The 14,053-nt window shown below is 35.0% G+C and overlaps 1 protein-coding gene across 9 annotated transcripts in view; it reads right to left on the minus strand.

The window, feature by feature from the left end:
* The window catches only part of ATF7IP (activating transcription factor 7 interacting protein), a 126,865-nt gene that overhangs the window by 88,497 nt on the left and 24,315 nt on the right, over positions 1 to 14,053 (minus strand). For 2 of the 9 annotated variants that reach the window (XM_078338288.1, XM_078338281.1), the window contains exon 1: positions 9,873 to 13,831. The exons of the other annotated variants lie outside the window; for them this stretch is intronic. The gene's annotated coding sequence lies outside the window, so the exon portion shown is untranslated. Of the gene's footprint in view, positions 1 to 9,872; positions 13,832 to 14,053 lie in introns of those variants that run through there. 9 annotated transcript variants of the gene reach the window in all.

Below are 14,053 nucleotides of genomic sequence, written 5' to 3' on the forward strand. Positions count from 1 at the left end.
ACAAAACCTGTTCATACAAGTTGTGCTTGTTACTAAACTTAGTTGCACATTTTTAAAATAAATTCCAGAATACAATTAAATTTTGTGTAAACTGATGAAGTATGAGTGCAAAAAAAGAAAGTTGTGAAATACGTATCAGTAAGAGAGACCAATGTGTGCATACACTCACACACACACACACACACACACACACACACCAGGGTATGACAGACCCTAGGCAAATCATTTAATATCTTTAGGTCTAAACCTTTCCATCTGAAATATAAGGAAATTAAATCAGAAGACCTTAAATGACCTTTCAGGGTTTTTTTGCCAATAACATTTTAATAAATTGTACTTTAAAATATACTGTTTAAGCAATAATAAAGAGAGGTTGATTTACTCATATTTTCAACATTCATCAAATGCCTACATGGTCATGATTATAGGACAGTTTTTAAGCCACTCTAAAAAAAAAAGATGTGATTAAAAGTACAAGAAAATAATCTAATAAAGTGTTCCTGGGTGTACATTTAAATGTAAATGTGGGAGAGACATACAGTGCGGCAGTAGTACGATGTATGGATATTTTTCTACATGTATCACCATGAAAATTAGAAGTTCTCTTGTTTTCATGAACTGCCTTGTCTCCATTACAGACTGTTTAGTCCTAAAAAAAAAAAAAAAAAGCTTCCAAATGTGTAATTACAAAGAAGATGCCCATATTGTCTTCCTGATAGGCCTAGTATTACCAATGTTTATAAGCCAGATTTCTGAAAACTGACTCTGCATTAAAAAAAAAAATCACTCAAATCCAAGTGAGATGGGAAAAATAGAGTATGCCTTTCTTTCCCATCTCAATTTCAGTTGCACTTCTGCTCATAACCCTATTTATAATTCAGTTATAGCCACAAGACTTCACAAGTAGTTGCTAAGCAACAGCAGCATGCTGAGTTCAGGGCTATTGGAAATCTGGCTCTCTGCCACATGAAAATATTTAACTGAGCCTAGAGCCTCCAGAATTTAAAAAAATAAAAAGGAGGAGGAGGAGAGAGAGAAGGGGTGAGAAAAAGTCCAAGGAAATTCAGTGATAAATGCAGTAAGCCGCCAAGTACATATAACTAAGCTCTTTTTGAGGGTTCACAAATTCAGATCTAGGACCTTATTTTGGCATTTCCAAATACCATATTTCTCTTCTAAATTTTTAATCCTCTTTTCTAATGTTGACATAAAGAGTCTGAAGCCATTTGACTGGTAAACAGAAAAAAATTCGACCAGCCACCTCACTGTTAACGGCTTAACAATCAAATCAATAAATATACCGTGCAAAGGACAGTGCTTAAACAGACCAGAAGAGCAGTTTGTGGCGCCTGATTGTGACTATGTCCGATCATTAAGGCCAGGAAACAAGAAACTATGTATTTTCTTCAAATTTATTTATCCCCATATTCCTGGTTAATTTCTAAGAGACAAAATCAACAATTCTACCCCAAACTTCACTGCTTTTCCATTTTAAACACCTCTAATAAAATTTTTAAAGCATATTAGGAAATTTATTGCCAACCTAAAATGGGAAAAAATTAAATTAATTCATTTCTCAACAGAAATTGAAAAGACACTAAATGTTTCAACATTCATTCACTGATAAAAATTAAGTACTGATATAAATAAAAATTAAGAACATAAAAACCATTCCTTAAGCTCATATAGATCACTTCAAGCTAACAAGAAATTCCGTAAAGCACCACAGACATTTCTCTTAAACACAAGAAAACACCATAGTAATAAAATACCACAGACATTTCTCTTACACACAAAACAAAGGGTATGATACTATATTCAATACGTTGTGAAAATCTTGAGCAAGGCAGTAAAAGCTCAAACAGGAGTCGGAAGATACAATGAAGAAAACATTCAGGTAAGGTGCAGTGGCTCCTGACTGTAATCCTACCACTTTGGAAAGCAGAGGTGGGTGGATCGCCTAAGCTCGGAAGTTCAAGACCAGCCTGGTCAACAAGGCAAAACCCCGTCTCTACTAAAAATACAAAACATTAGCCAGGTGTGATAGAATCCTAGCTACTCAGGAAGCGAAGGCAGGAGAATCGCTTGAACCCTGGAGGCAGTAAGCCAACATCCTGACAGAGGGAGACTGTCTCAAAAAAAAAAAAAAAAAAGGCCCGACACAGTGGCTCACGCCTGTAATCCCAGCACTTTGGGAGGCCGAGGCGGGTGGATCACGAGGTCAAGAGATCAAACCATCCTGGCCAACACGGTGAGACCCCGTCTCTACTAAAAATATAAAAAAAAATTAGCCCGGTGTGGTGGCACGCGCCTGTGGTCCCAGCTACTCGGGAGGCTGAGGCGGAAGAATCGCTTTAACCAGAAGGCTGAGGTTGCAGTGAGCCAAGATTGCACCACCGCACTCCAGCCGGGTGACAGATTAAAGACTCCATCTCAAATTAAAAAAAAAAAAAAAAAAATCAGAATGGCAAGAAAAATGTATCTAGAAACACTTAGGTGAGATTGTGAAATATTGATCTATCTTATGAAATATTAGAGCTAAGACTGTGAAAAAAAATCAGTTCTTCCTGGATAAAATTAATTACAAGTATTGTCAGAGAGGTGACTACAGAGAGAAAAGGAGTTCTTTTTTTTCTTTTGTCACTCAGCCTGGAGTGCAGTGGTGCGATGTTGGCTCACCGCAACCTCCATCTCCCAGGTTCAAGCAATTCTCCTACCTCAGCTTCCTGAGTAGCTGGGACTACAGGCGCCTGCCACCACACCCAGCTAATTTTTGTACTTTTAGTAGAGACACGGTTTCACCATATTGGCCAGACTGGTCTCCAACTCCTGACCTTGTGATCCACCTGCCTCAGCCTCCCAAAGTGCTGGGATTACAGGTGTGAGCCACAGCGCCTGGCCCAAAAAAAAGGAGAATTTTAAAAAGTAACTATATCCGGCATGGTGGCTCGTGCCTGTAATCCTAACACTTTGGAAAGCTGGAACAAGAGGACTGCTTGAGCCCAGGAGTTCAAGACCAGCCTGGGGCAACATAGCAAGACCCCATCTCAACAAAAAATTTAAAAATTAGAGAGGTGTAATGACACTTGTCTGTGGCCCCAGCTACCTGGCAGGCTATGGGGAGAGAATCACTTGAGCCCAGGGAGTCAAGCCTGCAGTGAAGGTAAAACCAGCACTGTGGGAGGCCAAGGTGGGCAGATCATGAGGTTAGGAGTTCAAGACCAGGCTGGCCAACATGGTGAAATCCAGTCTCTACTAAAAATACAAAAATTAGCTGGCTGTGGTGGCGGGTGCCTATAATCCCAGCTACGTGGGGGGCTAAGACAGGAGAATCGCTTGAACCCAGGAGGCGGAGGTTGCAATGAGCCAAGACTGCGTCATGGCACTCCAGCCTGGGTGACAGAGCGAGACTCTATCTCAAAAAAAAAAAAAAAAAACTGTAAGTGAAAAAATGCTAAAAACAGGGAAAAAAATTGAAAATCAAAAGTAATGAAGAATGCTCTCTCAGATGTGACAGCATATAACAAAGCATTATCATAAGTACAAAAATACGAGTACAACAGAATAATTATCCAAAAGACAGACTATGATAAAATGTAACTATGATAGAGAAGCATTACAAATAAGGAAGAAGGGTCAGGAGTGGTGGCTCATAACTGAAATCTCAGCAATTTGGGAGGCTGAGGCAGGCAGATCAACTGAGGCCAGGAGTTCAAGACCAGGCTGGCCAACATGGCAAAAACCCATCTACTAAAAATACAAAAATTAGCTGGGCATGGTGGTGGAGACCTGTAATCCCAGCTACTCAGGAGGCTGAGGAAGGAGAATCTCTTGAACCCAGGAAGTGGATGTTGCAGTTAACTGAGATCACGCCACTGTACTCCAGCTTGGACGACAGAGAAAGACTCTGTCTCAGACAAAAACAAAACGAAACAAATAAGGAAGACATAGATTTTGAAATAAATGGTTGAAAATGAATCAAAATAGCAGTTAAGAGCAACAGCAAAGAGACTAGATAAAAAATAAGAGAAATATTCAAAGGCACAGAAGGTACTACAAGTAACCACAAGTCATGAGAGATACTTGAAAAAAGTCATAGTGATATGAGATCTGTATCCAAAATAAAAAAGAAAACCTTTCAGTGAATAAAAAAGACAAACAGTTGAGATAAAAAATTAAGAAACATGAACAGGCAATTCATAAAACAACATACAAGAAAAGGCATTCAACCTCACTAATAATCAAGGAAATACAAACCAAAAAGAGAAAATACATTTTTAAACATCAAATTGGCAACTATGTGTGGTCAGCATTAATATACAGAAGTGTTCTTATGTACCACAACTGGAAGAGTTAACTGTCACATTCATTTTTAAGGACAAATATGCAGGAACTGTTCATCATTTTGACACCAAAGGCCCTTTAAGGTAACAATATAACAATGTACCAGCATGTTTTACAAAGGAATGAATATATCAGGATGCCTGCTGCTACACTATCATAGCAAATACAAAAATGAAACCCTTAATATCCCAGGCATTAAAAATATATATATCTGAGAAATATTATCAAGCATACCAAAAAAGCAGTTGCCGAACTCTTAGTAATTAATAGTGCAAATCCTAGCAACAGACATACCCTTTAAAATATTAATCCTATTATTTCCTGGTTAAGTTATCTATGGAAATATATATCTCCTCCATGCCTCAGTATCCCCATCTATGAAACTGAAATGTCTGTCTTCATAGAAATGCTATGGGAATTAAATGACAAAAGAAATAGAAAGTACTTACATACTGTAAGCAGTCAATAAATGTTTCCTGTTTTTATGCCGTCACATTTTAAAACACACACCCAAATCTAAACATGCATATCGGCATGTAAGTAATATTTTAAAGAAGGATAAATGTCAAACTAGTTAAAGTACCTCATTTTATCACAGAGATAAGGGGATACAAGTACAGACTTTCAATTTAGACCTGATATGCCAGTACGAATCATTACATGAAAATACATTCATGTAATTGGTATTTGAACAGTGAAGTTCCTCAGACATTCTCTCTTCCACTCTAGTGCTAAGTCAGGACAGCAGTGACATTTGTGAATGCAGCTATAGTAGTAACTTATACAGACACTGCCTGAGGAGAGACAGGGAGGCTACCATCCACAAGACAAATTACCATCATATCCCATGTGCAGCAAGTACCACTTCCCCACCACTCACAATCACCTGAACCATCAGCATCCAGCCAAAGGAAAACAGGAAATCCCAAATACAAAAATGAATACATTTGAGAATTTAAAAAAAAAAGGTCAGGTGCCAAACCCCACAAAAAACACTATCTAATTAGTAGGAGAATAAACAGAAGACATTTTAAAACAGTATATTAAAAATCATCTAAGTGTATGAGACACTATTACACCCACAAGAACAACAAACACATAAGAAATATACCCAGAAGCAAGAACTTTCACTTAAGTTTCTAAAAAAAGAAACAAGGAAAAAGGAGAAAAATAAATTTTTGGTTTTTTTTTAAATCAGCAAAGCCGAAAAAATATACAAGTTTTCCAATAATAAAGGCCTACTGAATCCCAAAACAGACTAAATTAAAACAAGCAAAATAAAACTTTTGACATCTAGGCATACTGCAGTAAGATTTCAGAAAATCATTACAGGAAAATACTAATAACTTAGAGTATCATTTAACTATAGAAGAGAAAGAATTAAACTGGCATCAGACTTGTCATCAGCAATACTGAAAGCTAAAAAAAAAAATACCCTCAAAATTGAGGGTAAAAGTTATTTTCACCATGAAATTCTATAGCTAGCTAAGCTAATAATCAGCAAGAGAGAGGAAATAAATGTATTACTTCTGAGAAAAGATAGAAAGCAGAACCTTGCTAAAATGATTATATATTTTATAAAATATATAAGACAAGACAGTAGAAGACTCTATGAAGGAATTCAGAGAAGGAAATTAGCAAAGCTCCAAAAAACAAGTAAAACTCATGAGCAGGCCGAAATAAGTGAGGATCAATCATCTTTAAAATAAATACGTTGTTTATCCCAGACAACTGCAATTCATAAGTTAACAAATTAATAGGTTGCAGAATATGGGGCAAAAATAAAGAAAATTATCAATCAGGGAAAAACCTGGTGGGTTTCAAGCTATGTAAAACAACAAAAATATCATTAGATATGCACTATCAACAAGAGACACATCTTAGAATAACAGCATAGAAAGGTTGAAATTGAAGGATAGAAAACGATATGCTAGGCAAATGGTATACCTAACTAAAAAAAGGTTAGGCATACATATGAAACCTATATATGACATATAAAAAAATTCAAGCTGAAAGTCAAGTAACAGAACAAAAAAAATATGTTCTATTGACAAAACAGGTTTTTATCAGGAAGAAACTAACAAATTCACAATCAGAGCTAAATCTATGAAAACAAAAGCAATAAGGAATGAACATCCCATTAACATGCCAGAAAAATAGAAAATTAAATAGAACTTTATACCCAAAATATAAATTTTTCACATAATAACGTACATTAATACTGTCCACGTATATGGTGACAAGAAAATCTTAACAAATTCAAAGACACAAAAAAAAAACCACACAAAGCTATATTCTCTAGTCATAATGTAACAAATATACCAACAAGATAAAAAAAATTATCTTTTATAAATTTAAAAAAACTGTTAAGATTTAGAAGGAAATCAGTGATAAAATAACAACAATAAAATACTAACAGAATAGGGAACATACTAACAACCTAGGGAAATCAGCTAAAATGATACTCAAATTAAATGTGAGCCTTAAATGCATATATTAACAAAAAAATACAAACTCAAAAACATTAATAAAGGCAAAAAGGTATAATTGCAAAGCGTGAATTACAATAAAAGCAGAAAATTATGAGAGAAAACAAAAAAGCAAGCAATCAATGAACCAAAAGCCAGTTCTTTCAAAAGACTATTAAAGTGGAAAACCTTGCAAGAAGACAGAGACAAAGCATAATAAACATAAAGAACAATATAAGAAATTATTAAGGAAACATAAATATAAGGTAATATAATTGTTTCCAATATTAAAGTATAGTAAAGGTTATCAGTGAATACAGGGGAAGATTGAGGTATTTTAACACAAACACAAAAAATCCAATAGCTCAAGGTAGCTGCCAAAAATGCTAATGCAAATTTAAACTAAAGAACAAATAGCCAAAGAGAAGGGAAAAATTTTTAGAGTATTATGTTTGGTTCTGAGCATCGCAGATAAAGAGGGACTGTTAACAACTGTGAGACAAACAATAGGATGACCGTGCGAAAGAATGCTCTGGAACACTATGTTGTATGAGGAAATTTGGGGGGGGAAATGGAGGATATTTAGCCTAGAAAACCTAAGAAAATTTTAATGAGCTTTCTTTAAATAGCACACATTTGTCAAGTAAAAGAGATACAAGAGAAAGAGAGCTACAGACAGACACAAAGTGGGGTCCTTCTTTATTTTAAAAATAAAAATAATGAAAAGCAACTTCATCTCAAAATCAACAAGTATTAACTTGTTTGGATGCCCAATAAAAGAATGAACTACCTTATGAAATCAGAGACTCTCCCTTCTGTCATTAAAAATGTTGAAGCATAAACTAGATAATTACCTGTCAGGAATATCAAACAGTTCCTGTGCAAAGTACAATATTAGAAACTACCTGACCACTTAGGCTCATTTCATTTTGAAAATTTTGAGATTCTACATTACTTGCTAAATACATTTTGTTTCTTAAGAGGAACACAAACACTTTTTTAGGAACTAAATTTTTATACTTCAAATATTTCATCATTCACACTCAACTTCAATAGTCTCAAGGACTATATACCTTTATCCTCATGACTTTTTTTGTTTGTTTGTTTGTTTTTGAGATGGAGTTTCACTCTTGTTGCCCAAGCTGTAGTGCAATGGCATGATCTCAGCTCACCGCAACCTCCACTTCACAGGTTCATCAAGAGATTCTCCTGCCTCAGTCTTCCCAGCAGCTGGGATTACAGGCGTGCACCACCACATCCGACTAATTTTTTTTATTTTTTAGTAGAAACAGGGTTTCACCATGTTAGCCAGCTAGTCTCGAACTCCTGACCTCAGGTGATCCCCTAGCCTTGGCCTCCCAAAGTGCTGGCATTATAGGCATGAGCCACCACGCCCAGCCATCCTCATGACTTTTATCTTTGTTTTACACACTTTTTTCTTTGGTTATTTGTCTATATACAAAATACAACTCTGTCCTACTTTCCCTCATCTTTCTTTGCTATGACCTCCAACCCTAACAGCATTCAATAAATTCCTATTTTTGTCTATCAACTCTTTCTCTTTGTCTGTATGTAAAAACCAGCCCATCTCAACTATCTTCCTAGCCCAACATTCCCCTAACCAATATAACAGCTCAAAAGAAGTTTGAAAAACTTTTTCCTAGAGTTTCGGATGTGTATGTCTTCCACACTGAGAAGCATGACCTTCTCCCCACCCAACCTCAAACACATTAATCAAAATTGATTTCTTGCTACTATCACCATTTTGTCAATTATAGTAAAATTGTTTACTAAGATGAAACACACACACACAAAAACATGTTACATTTCTATACTTTGATAAAATATTTAAGATTTTTTTTTAATCCAAACAACACTGTCAAAAGGCAACAACAGGTAACGAACAATTCCTGCCCCTGAAACATGAATGTGGCTTTCTATCACAGCTGGCCCCCAGTTTTAAAGTATACAACCATGTAGCAATAAATGACCACACTTTCAGAAACTAGAGAACTGGAAGTCCCACCTAAAAGTGACACTCTATGGTTACAGAAAGAGCCTGCTGCTTGACTTCTAAAGAGAGAGGCAAAGAGCAGAGAGCTGCCTAACATAATTCCTTTCTCTGATACACTTCTCTAAGCTAACCTTACTACCACTCTTCACTTTACTCTGCTACTCAACTCTTCACACCCATCCTCCAAAAATTATTACCATCAGTAATATATCTCTGGCCATACTGATATGAATGAACACATATACTGGCATTTCTTTTTAAACATATACCTTCATATCTTTATAGCAATGGTAATAATATTCTTTATTTCTATTTCAATGGGATTTTGTATTTCTATATATAATATTTCAAGCATAGAAAAAAAATAACAAATGACTATGTTCTTTTAACCCAGGTTAAGAAATATTAAATTTGATGGAATTCCTAATTAATACATTCATTTTAGACTTTTTAAATTCACTTTATTAAAATAGTAATAAATTTAAATATGGAGAAATGGAAAGAATGAGGGTAGAAGTAGAAAACTAGACCCAGTTACATGTATAAATATACATTATCTAATGTATGCCAGTGAGCCATATTTCAAAACACAAGCACTTTCATTCGTAAAGGTGAATTCAAAGTGGTAAATTTAAACTAAAACTTTATACTTAAGTGAGGTTACAAAATGTCATCTCTCATGTACCAGTTGGTGTCACTACAACTGAGAATATAGTAACAGACTATAACGAAAAGCGATCTAAAACTGATTTCTATATAATATGAACATATTGTATGCATGACTAATAGTCATATATGAAGTCCACTGTTAGTTCATTTCAATTCAAATGTGAAGGAATTTTGAGAAGATGGAAATTACATTTTAAAAAAATACCAAATCCAAATGTGGCATTCAAAATCTCCTGAATATTCACATTAAATGATCTATCAATCCTGTTTTCATCAGAACTAAAAACAAACAAATTTTTTAAAAACTTCTCAATGATGAGAGAAAAATATAAAGCCTGGGGGGTAGGTGTCACAGAAAAAGGACCTGAATCTCTTACCTGTGGGCAGCTTGACACTGTGAAAAGGACCTCCTCTTCTGTAAACCACTGCTACTTAGTTCATTTGTATAAACATTAAAAGCTAATGCAGACTTCTAGGTCAGCCTTCTTGAGTCTAAATTTCTTGTTTGGTTCATATTCATTTAAAAAAAAAAAGAATACAGTAGGTTGGCTACACATTAAAATTCCTTTCAAACAGTGGTTCACATCTGTTGTGTAGTTTGTGCAGCAAACATCCCATTTGCCACAAAAGCCAAAAAACGTCAGACAATGTCAATGAAGCTCACAGAACACACAGAGCACATCTTCAAAATGACTATTTCAAGTAAAAATGCCTAGAATCAGAATTCTTTGTACTGCTTTCTATGCTGCCAACTATTAGGTCTGCAGCAACTGTGTGCAGTTAAGTACCTCCCACATATTACCCAATACTATCAATAGGCATAAATCTATAAAAGAAACTAAAAGCTTAAAAGGCTTATATTCTCACTATTTCACATATTCACTGTCAATTGTGGTCTCACTACTCCTATTCTAATATATAAACTCTGCTCTTTCAGTCCAAAAGACTGAATTCTTATACATTCCAAACAGAAAATCCATGACACATTTTATTTGCTGCCCTAGCATAGCCAGACTGCAGTTACAGCTAGCTGGCGCCAGTAAGAACAATTTACATAAAGCAGTCCTCATTTCATGACCAAACTAAAGGAGAGTACTGCTGAGTAAACCCTCCCCATTTGTTCCCCAACATGTACTGACTGGTTCTAGAATATATCTAGTTATCTACTTACTAATATAATTCAAATCCAGGTAATAAAATAAAACCAATTTATAATTCTTATATAACTGAAATTCCACCCCCCACCACACAAAAAATATTTTTTATTCCCAGAGATATTCAAAAGCCTTAGCTTACTTATGGCACAGACTACATAAATTCGATACTTGCTCTTGAACAACCATTAAGAATACAAATTATAATTCACATTACCTAAAAGCTATCCTCATTCTACTCTACAAGTATCTTTCAAATTTTAACTAATCAATTAAATAGTAAACATTATTAAGTAGATTTGCTCTTAGAAGAGCACTGTTTAACATTTCACTAAATAATAAGAATTGTGCACCTTCAGATATCACTATTATGATGGTTAAATAATTCAACATATTTACCACTAGTTAAATGTGCACCGAAGCATGTGCTCAGTATCAAAACTCAGGCATATTAAATTACAAATGTCTTCACAAGAACATATTCTGTCTTTTCAAACCTATATCATTCATGTATTGTTTTTATTGGCCAAATCTGACAGGGCAAGAGTGCAGTCATTATCTATGAGGCCCTTTTCTTATTTTCATTTTTATTTTTGTAAATTTATGACCTACAAATATATAATTCTACTCCACTACCATTTTTGTTAGGGCTAAAGATATATTAAATTTCATTTTCAAATAACAATCCAGAAACTAGTTTAGTCCCACATCTAAAATAATAAAATGAAAAGTACTTAAAATGTTAACTAGGCATTACCCAAAATATTTTCCATATTTTTAAATCTTATTTACAGCTGCCTTAAAACATAATTCTTAAGTTACCCCTATCACATAAAAAAGATACTGGGGCTATAAACCAGAGGGCTCATAAAGTTAACATTTATCAATAGCAAATGGTAGACTTATGTAAACAATCACAAATATCACCTAGGTTATCAATGATAAATTTCCTCAAACAACTATATTCTCTTCTCAGGCTCTACGACTCACCAACAGCAGATGAAGTGATACGAACAAATATAATGACATAATTTCACGCGGTGTACACCACATAAATTGACTCTTGGTTGGAGGAAAGGTCTTATATCAAAAGAGCTTTCTAAGTACCATATACTGATCAAAAAATAAGAGTTGAGGAAAAAAAATGTTAGAAATCATCTAAGTATTGAGAACAGAATCCATAAAAGGTAAAAAAAAGATAAATACCCAATGTTTAACTAAAATAATTATAAAATTAAAAAAAAATAAAGTAAAAAAAGAAATCACCTAAATATTATATTCCTTACAGTTTTAATTTTGCTCTTCCTACTTGTATCATGCATCCAACCATGAATAAAAGTACTTAAAAATCAAAAGACCTAAAATCATTTAGTCCAACATAAAATATAATGTAAATAACAAGGATGTAAACATTTTTAATCCAAATAAGCTAATTACTTGACAGTGAATTAATCAAAAGAAGCTGAAAATCTCCACAACATGCTTACTAAAAGTACTAACAATGGCAGCTGTTGATCTAGCTCACTGCTCAAATGAATAGCAGTAAAAACTGGTGTTTTATTTTCAACCCACTATAGATCAATGCATTACAAAATAATGATGGTAATAAATTACTTGAAAAACAAAATTAAAAAGAAAGGCATACAAAATAGGAGTCTTAGTTTTGACTCAACTGACATAAAATTACATTATCAGATTGATGTAAAAGTTTCTATAAACTCTCAATTTCAGTTCTTTTCTCACAGAGGACCAGAAACAAACTGTTCACAGACTGGTCACAGGCCACATTTTGAACAGTGCTCATCTAGCATCTTCTCCCATATTTATTGGCTGTGTTTTCTTACTCCCTCCACAAATGTAAACTCCATGAAGGAGAGCAGGGATCTTATATGCTAGCATCAAACAGTACCTGGCAAATAACAGGTGCATAATAAACACCTGTTACATCTGTTGAGTAACTGATCAATTCACAGTCTTTTTCATTTTCACCTACTGTGCTGCCTGTGCACAGGAAAGAATTCTTACTTCATCCCCTCTGAACTCTTCTTAAACAACCTACTCTCTGACATTTTTACTGCAAATCAGGCAGGCCCCTAAAAATGCCCTTTCCTTAAAGATCCTTTTCTAAACTACCCAGTAGACCAGATTTCTCCAACTCCATTCTTCCTGAAATAATGATTTTAAAAAGAAAAAAAAAAAAGATCTGTGCTAAAGAAAATGCAACCAGTATTTAACTAACTTGTGCTACACTTCACTAGTTGCTTCATATTTCTTATCCTCATTTAAACCCCAATATTTTTTCTTTATGATAAACATTATCCCCATTTTAGAAACAAGAAAAACTGAGGTTCTGAAAATAAGTTATTTGCTTCATTCCATAAAAATACGTAAACTTGGCCGGGTGTGGTGGCTCACACCTATAATCCCAGAATTTTGGAAGGCGGAGGTAGGCCGATCACCTGAGGTCAGGAGTTCGAGACCAGCCTAGCCAAAATGGTGTAACCCCATCTCTACTAAAAATGGAAAAATTAGCTGGGCATATTTTTTATAGTGGTGGGCACCTGTAAGACCAGCTACCTGGGAGACTGAGGTGGGCACCTGTAATCCCAGCTACTCAGGAGACTGAGGCAGAAGAATTGCTTGAACCTAGGAGACGAAGGTTGCTGTGAGCCAACACAGTACCACTGCACTCTGGGTAACAGAGTGAGACTCCATCTCAAAAAAAAAAAACCCTAAGACTTACTGAGCACATAACCATAAATAGGTAACATACTTTGAGCACTATATATTCATTTTTCATATAATCTCTCTCTAGTGAGAAGAACATGGATTCACCCTAACTCTCATAGTTGGTGTTCTTCTAAGGACTCCTCTCATATAATGATCAGGGATGACACAAAGTGGTTAAATAATTTATCCAAAACTACACAATTACTCAATAACAGTACCAGAGCAGAAATAATATTTTCCTAACTTCTCTACTAATGTTTCCCCTATGTATGCCATGGTACAGGTACTTCTATATCCAACAAAGGGATACAGCAGGTCAGATAGTTCTACTGGCAGTTGACTAGCTATATCTGGCTGACTTCAGAAGGAAAGACACATTCCCCTCAGGCAGATGCAGAAGCAACTCCTCAGTCTCTCCAGTGTGAAGGTCCCTCAAACTCAGGAAGATTCACTAAATCAATTAGTGCTGTTTTCACAATTTCCATATTCACATATTAATGACTAATAACAGGCTGTTACAAATCACCAACAGAGAACTCTTTGTGAAGATTCTAACCTGAGAATTAAAAAACAGTCACTTATTTGAAAAAACAGTCTTTCTCCCAAATCACTTTCTCTTTTCAGATTGTGAAGAGCAGTACAGCAGGGGAGTCACTGTTTCCTGTGCAAGTTAA

This window comes from Callithrix jacchus, chromosome 9, assembly GCF_049354715.1.
Source record: "Callithrix jacchus isolate 240 chromosome 9, calJac240_pri, whole genome shotgun sequence".
NCBI classification, from domain to species: domain Eukaryota; kingdom Metazoa; phylum Chordata; class Mammalia; order Primates; family Cebidae; genus Callithrix; species Callithrix jacchus.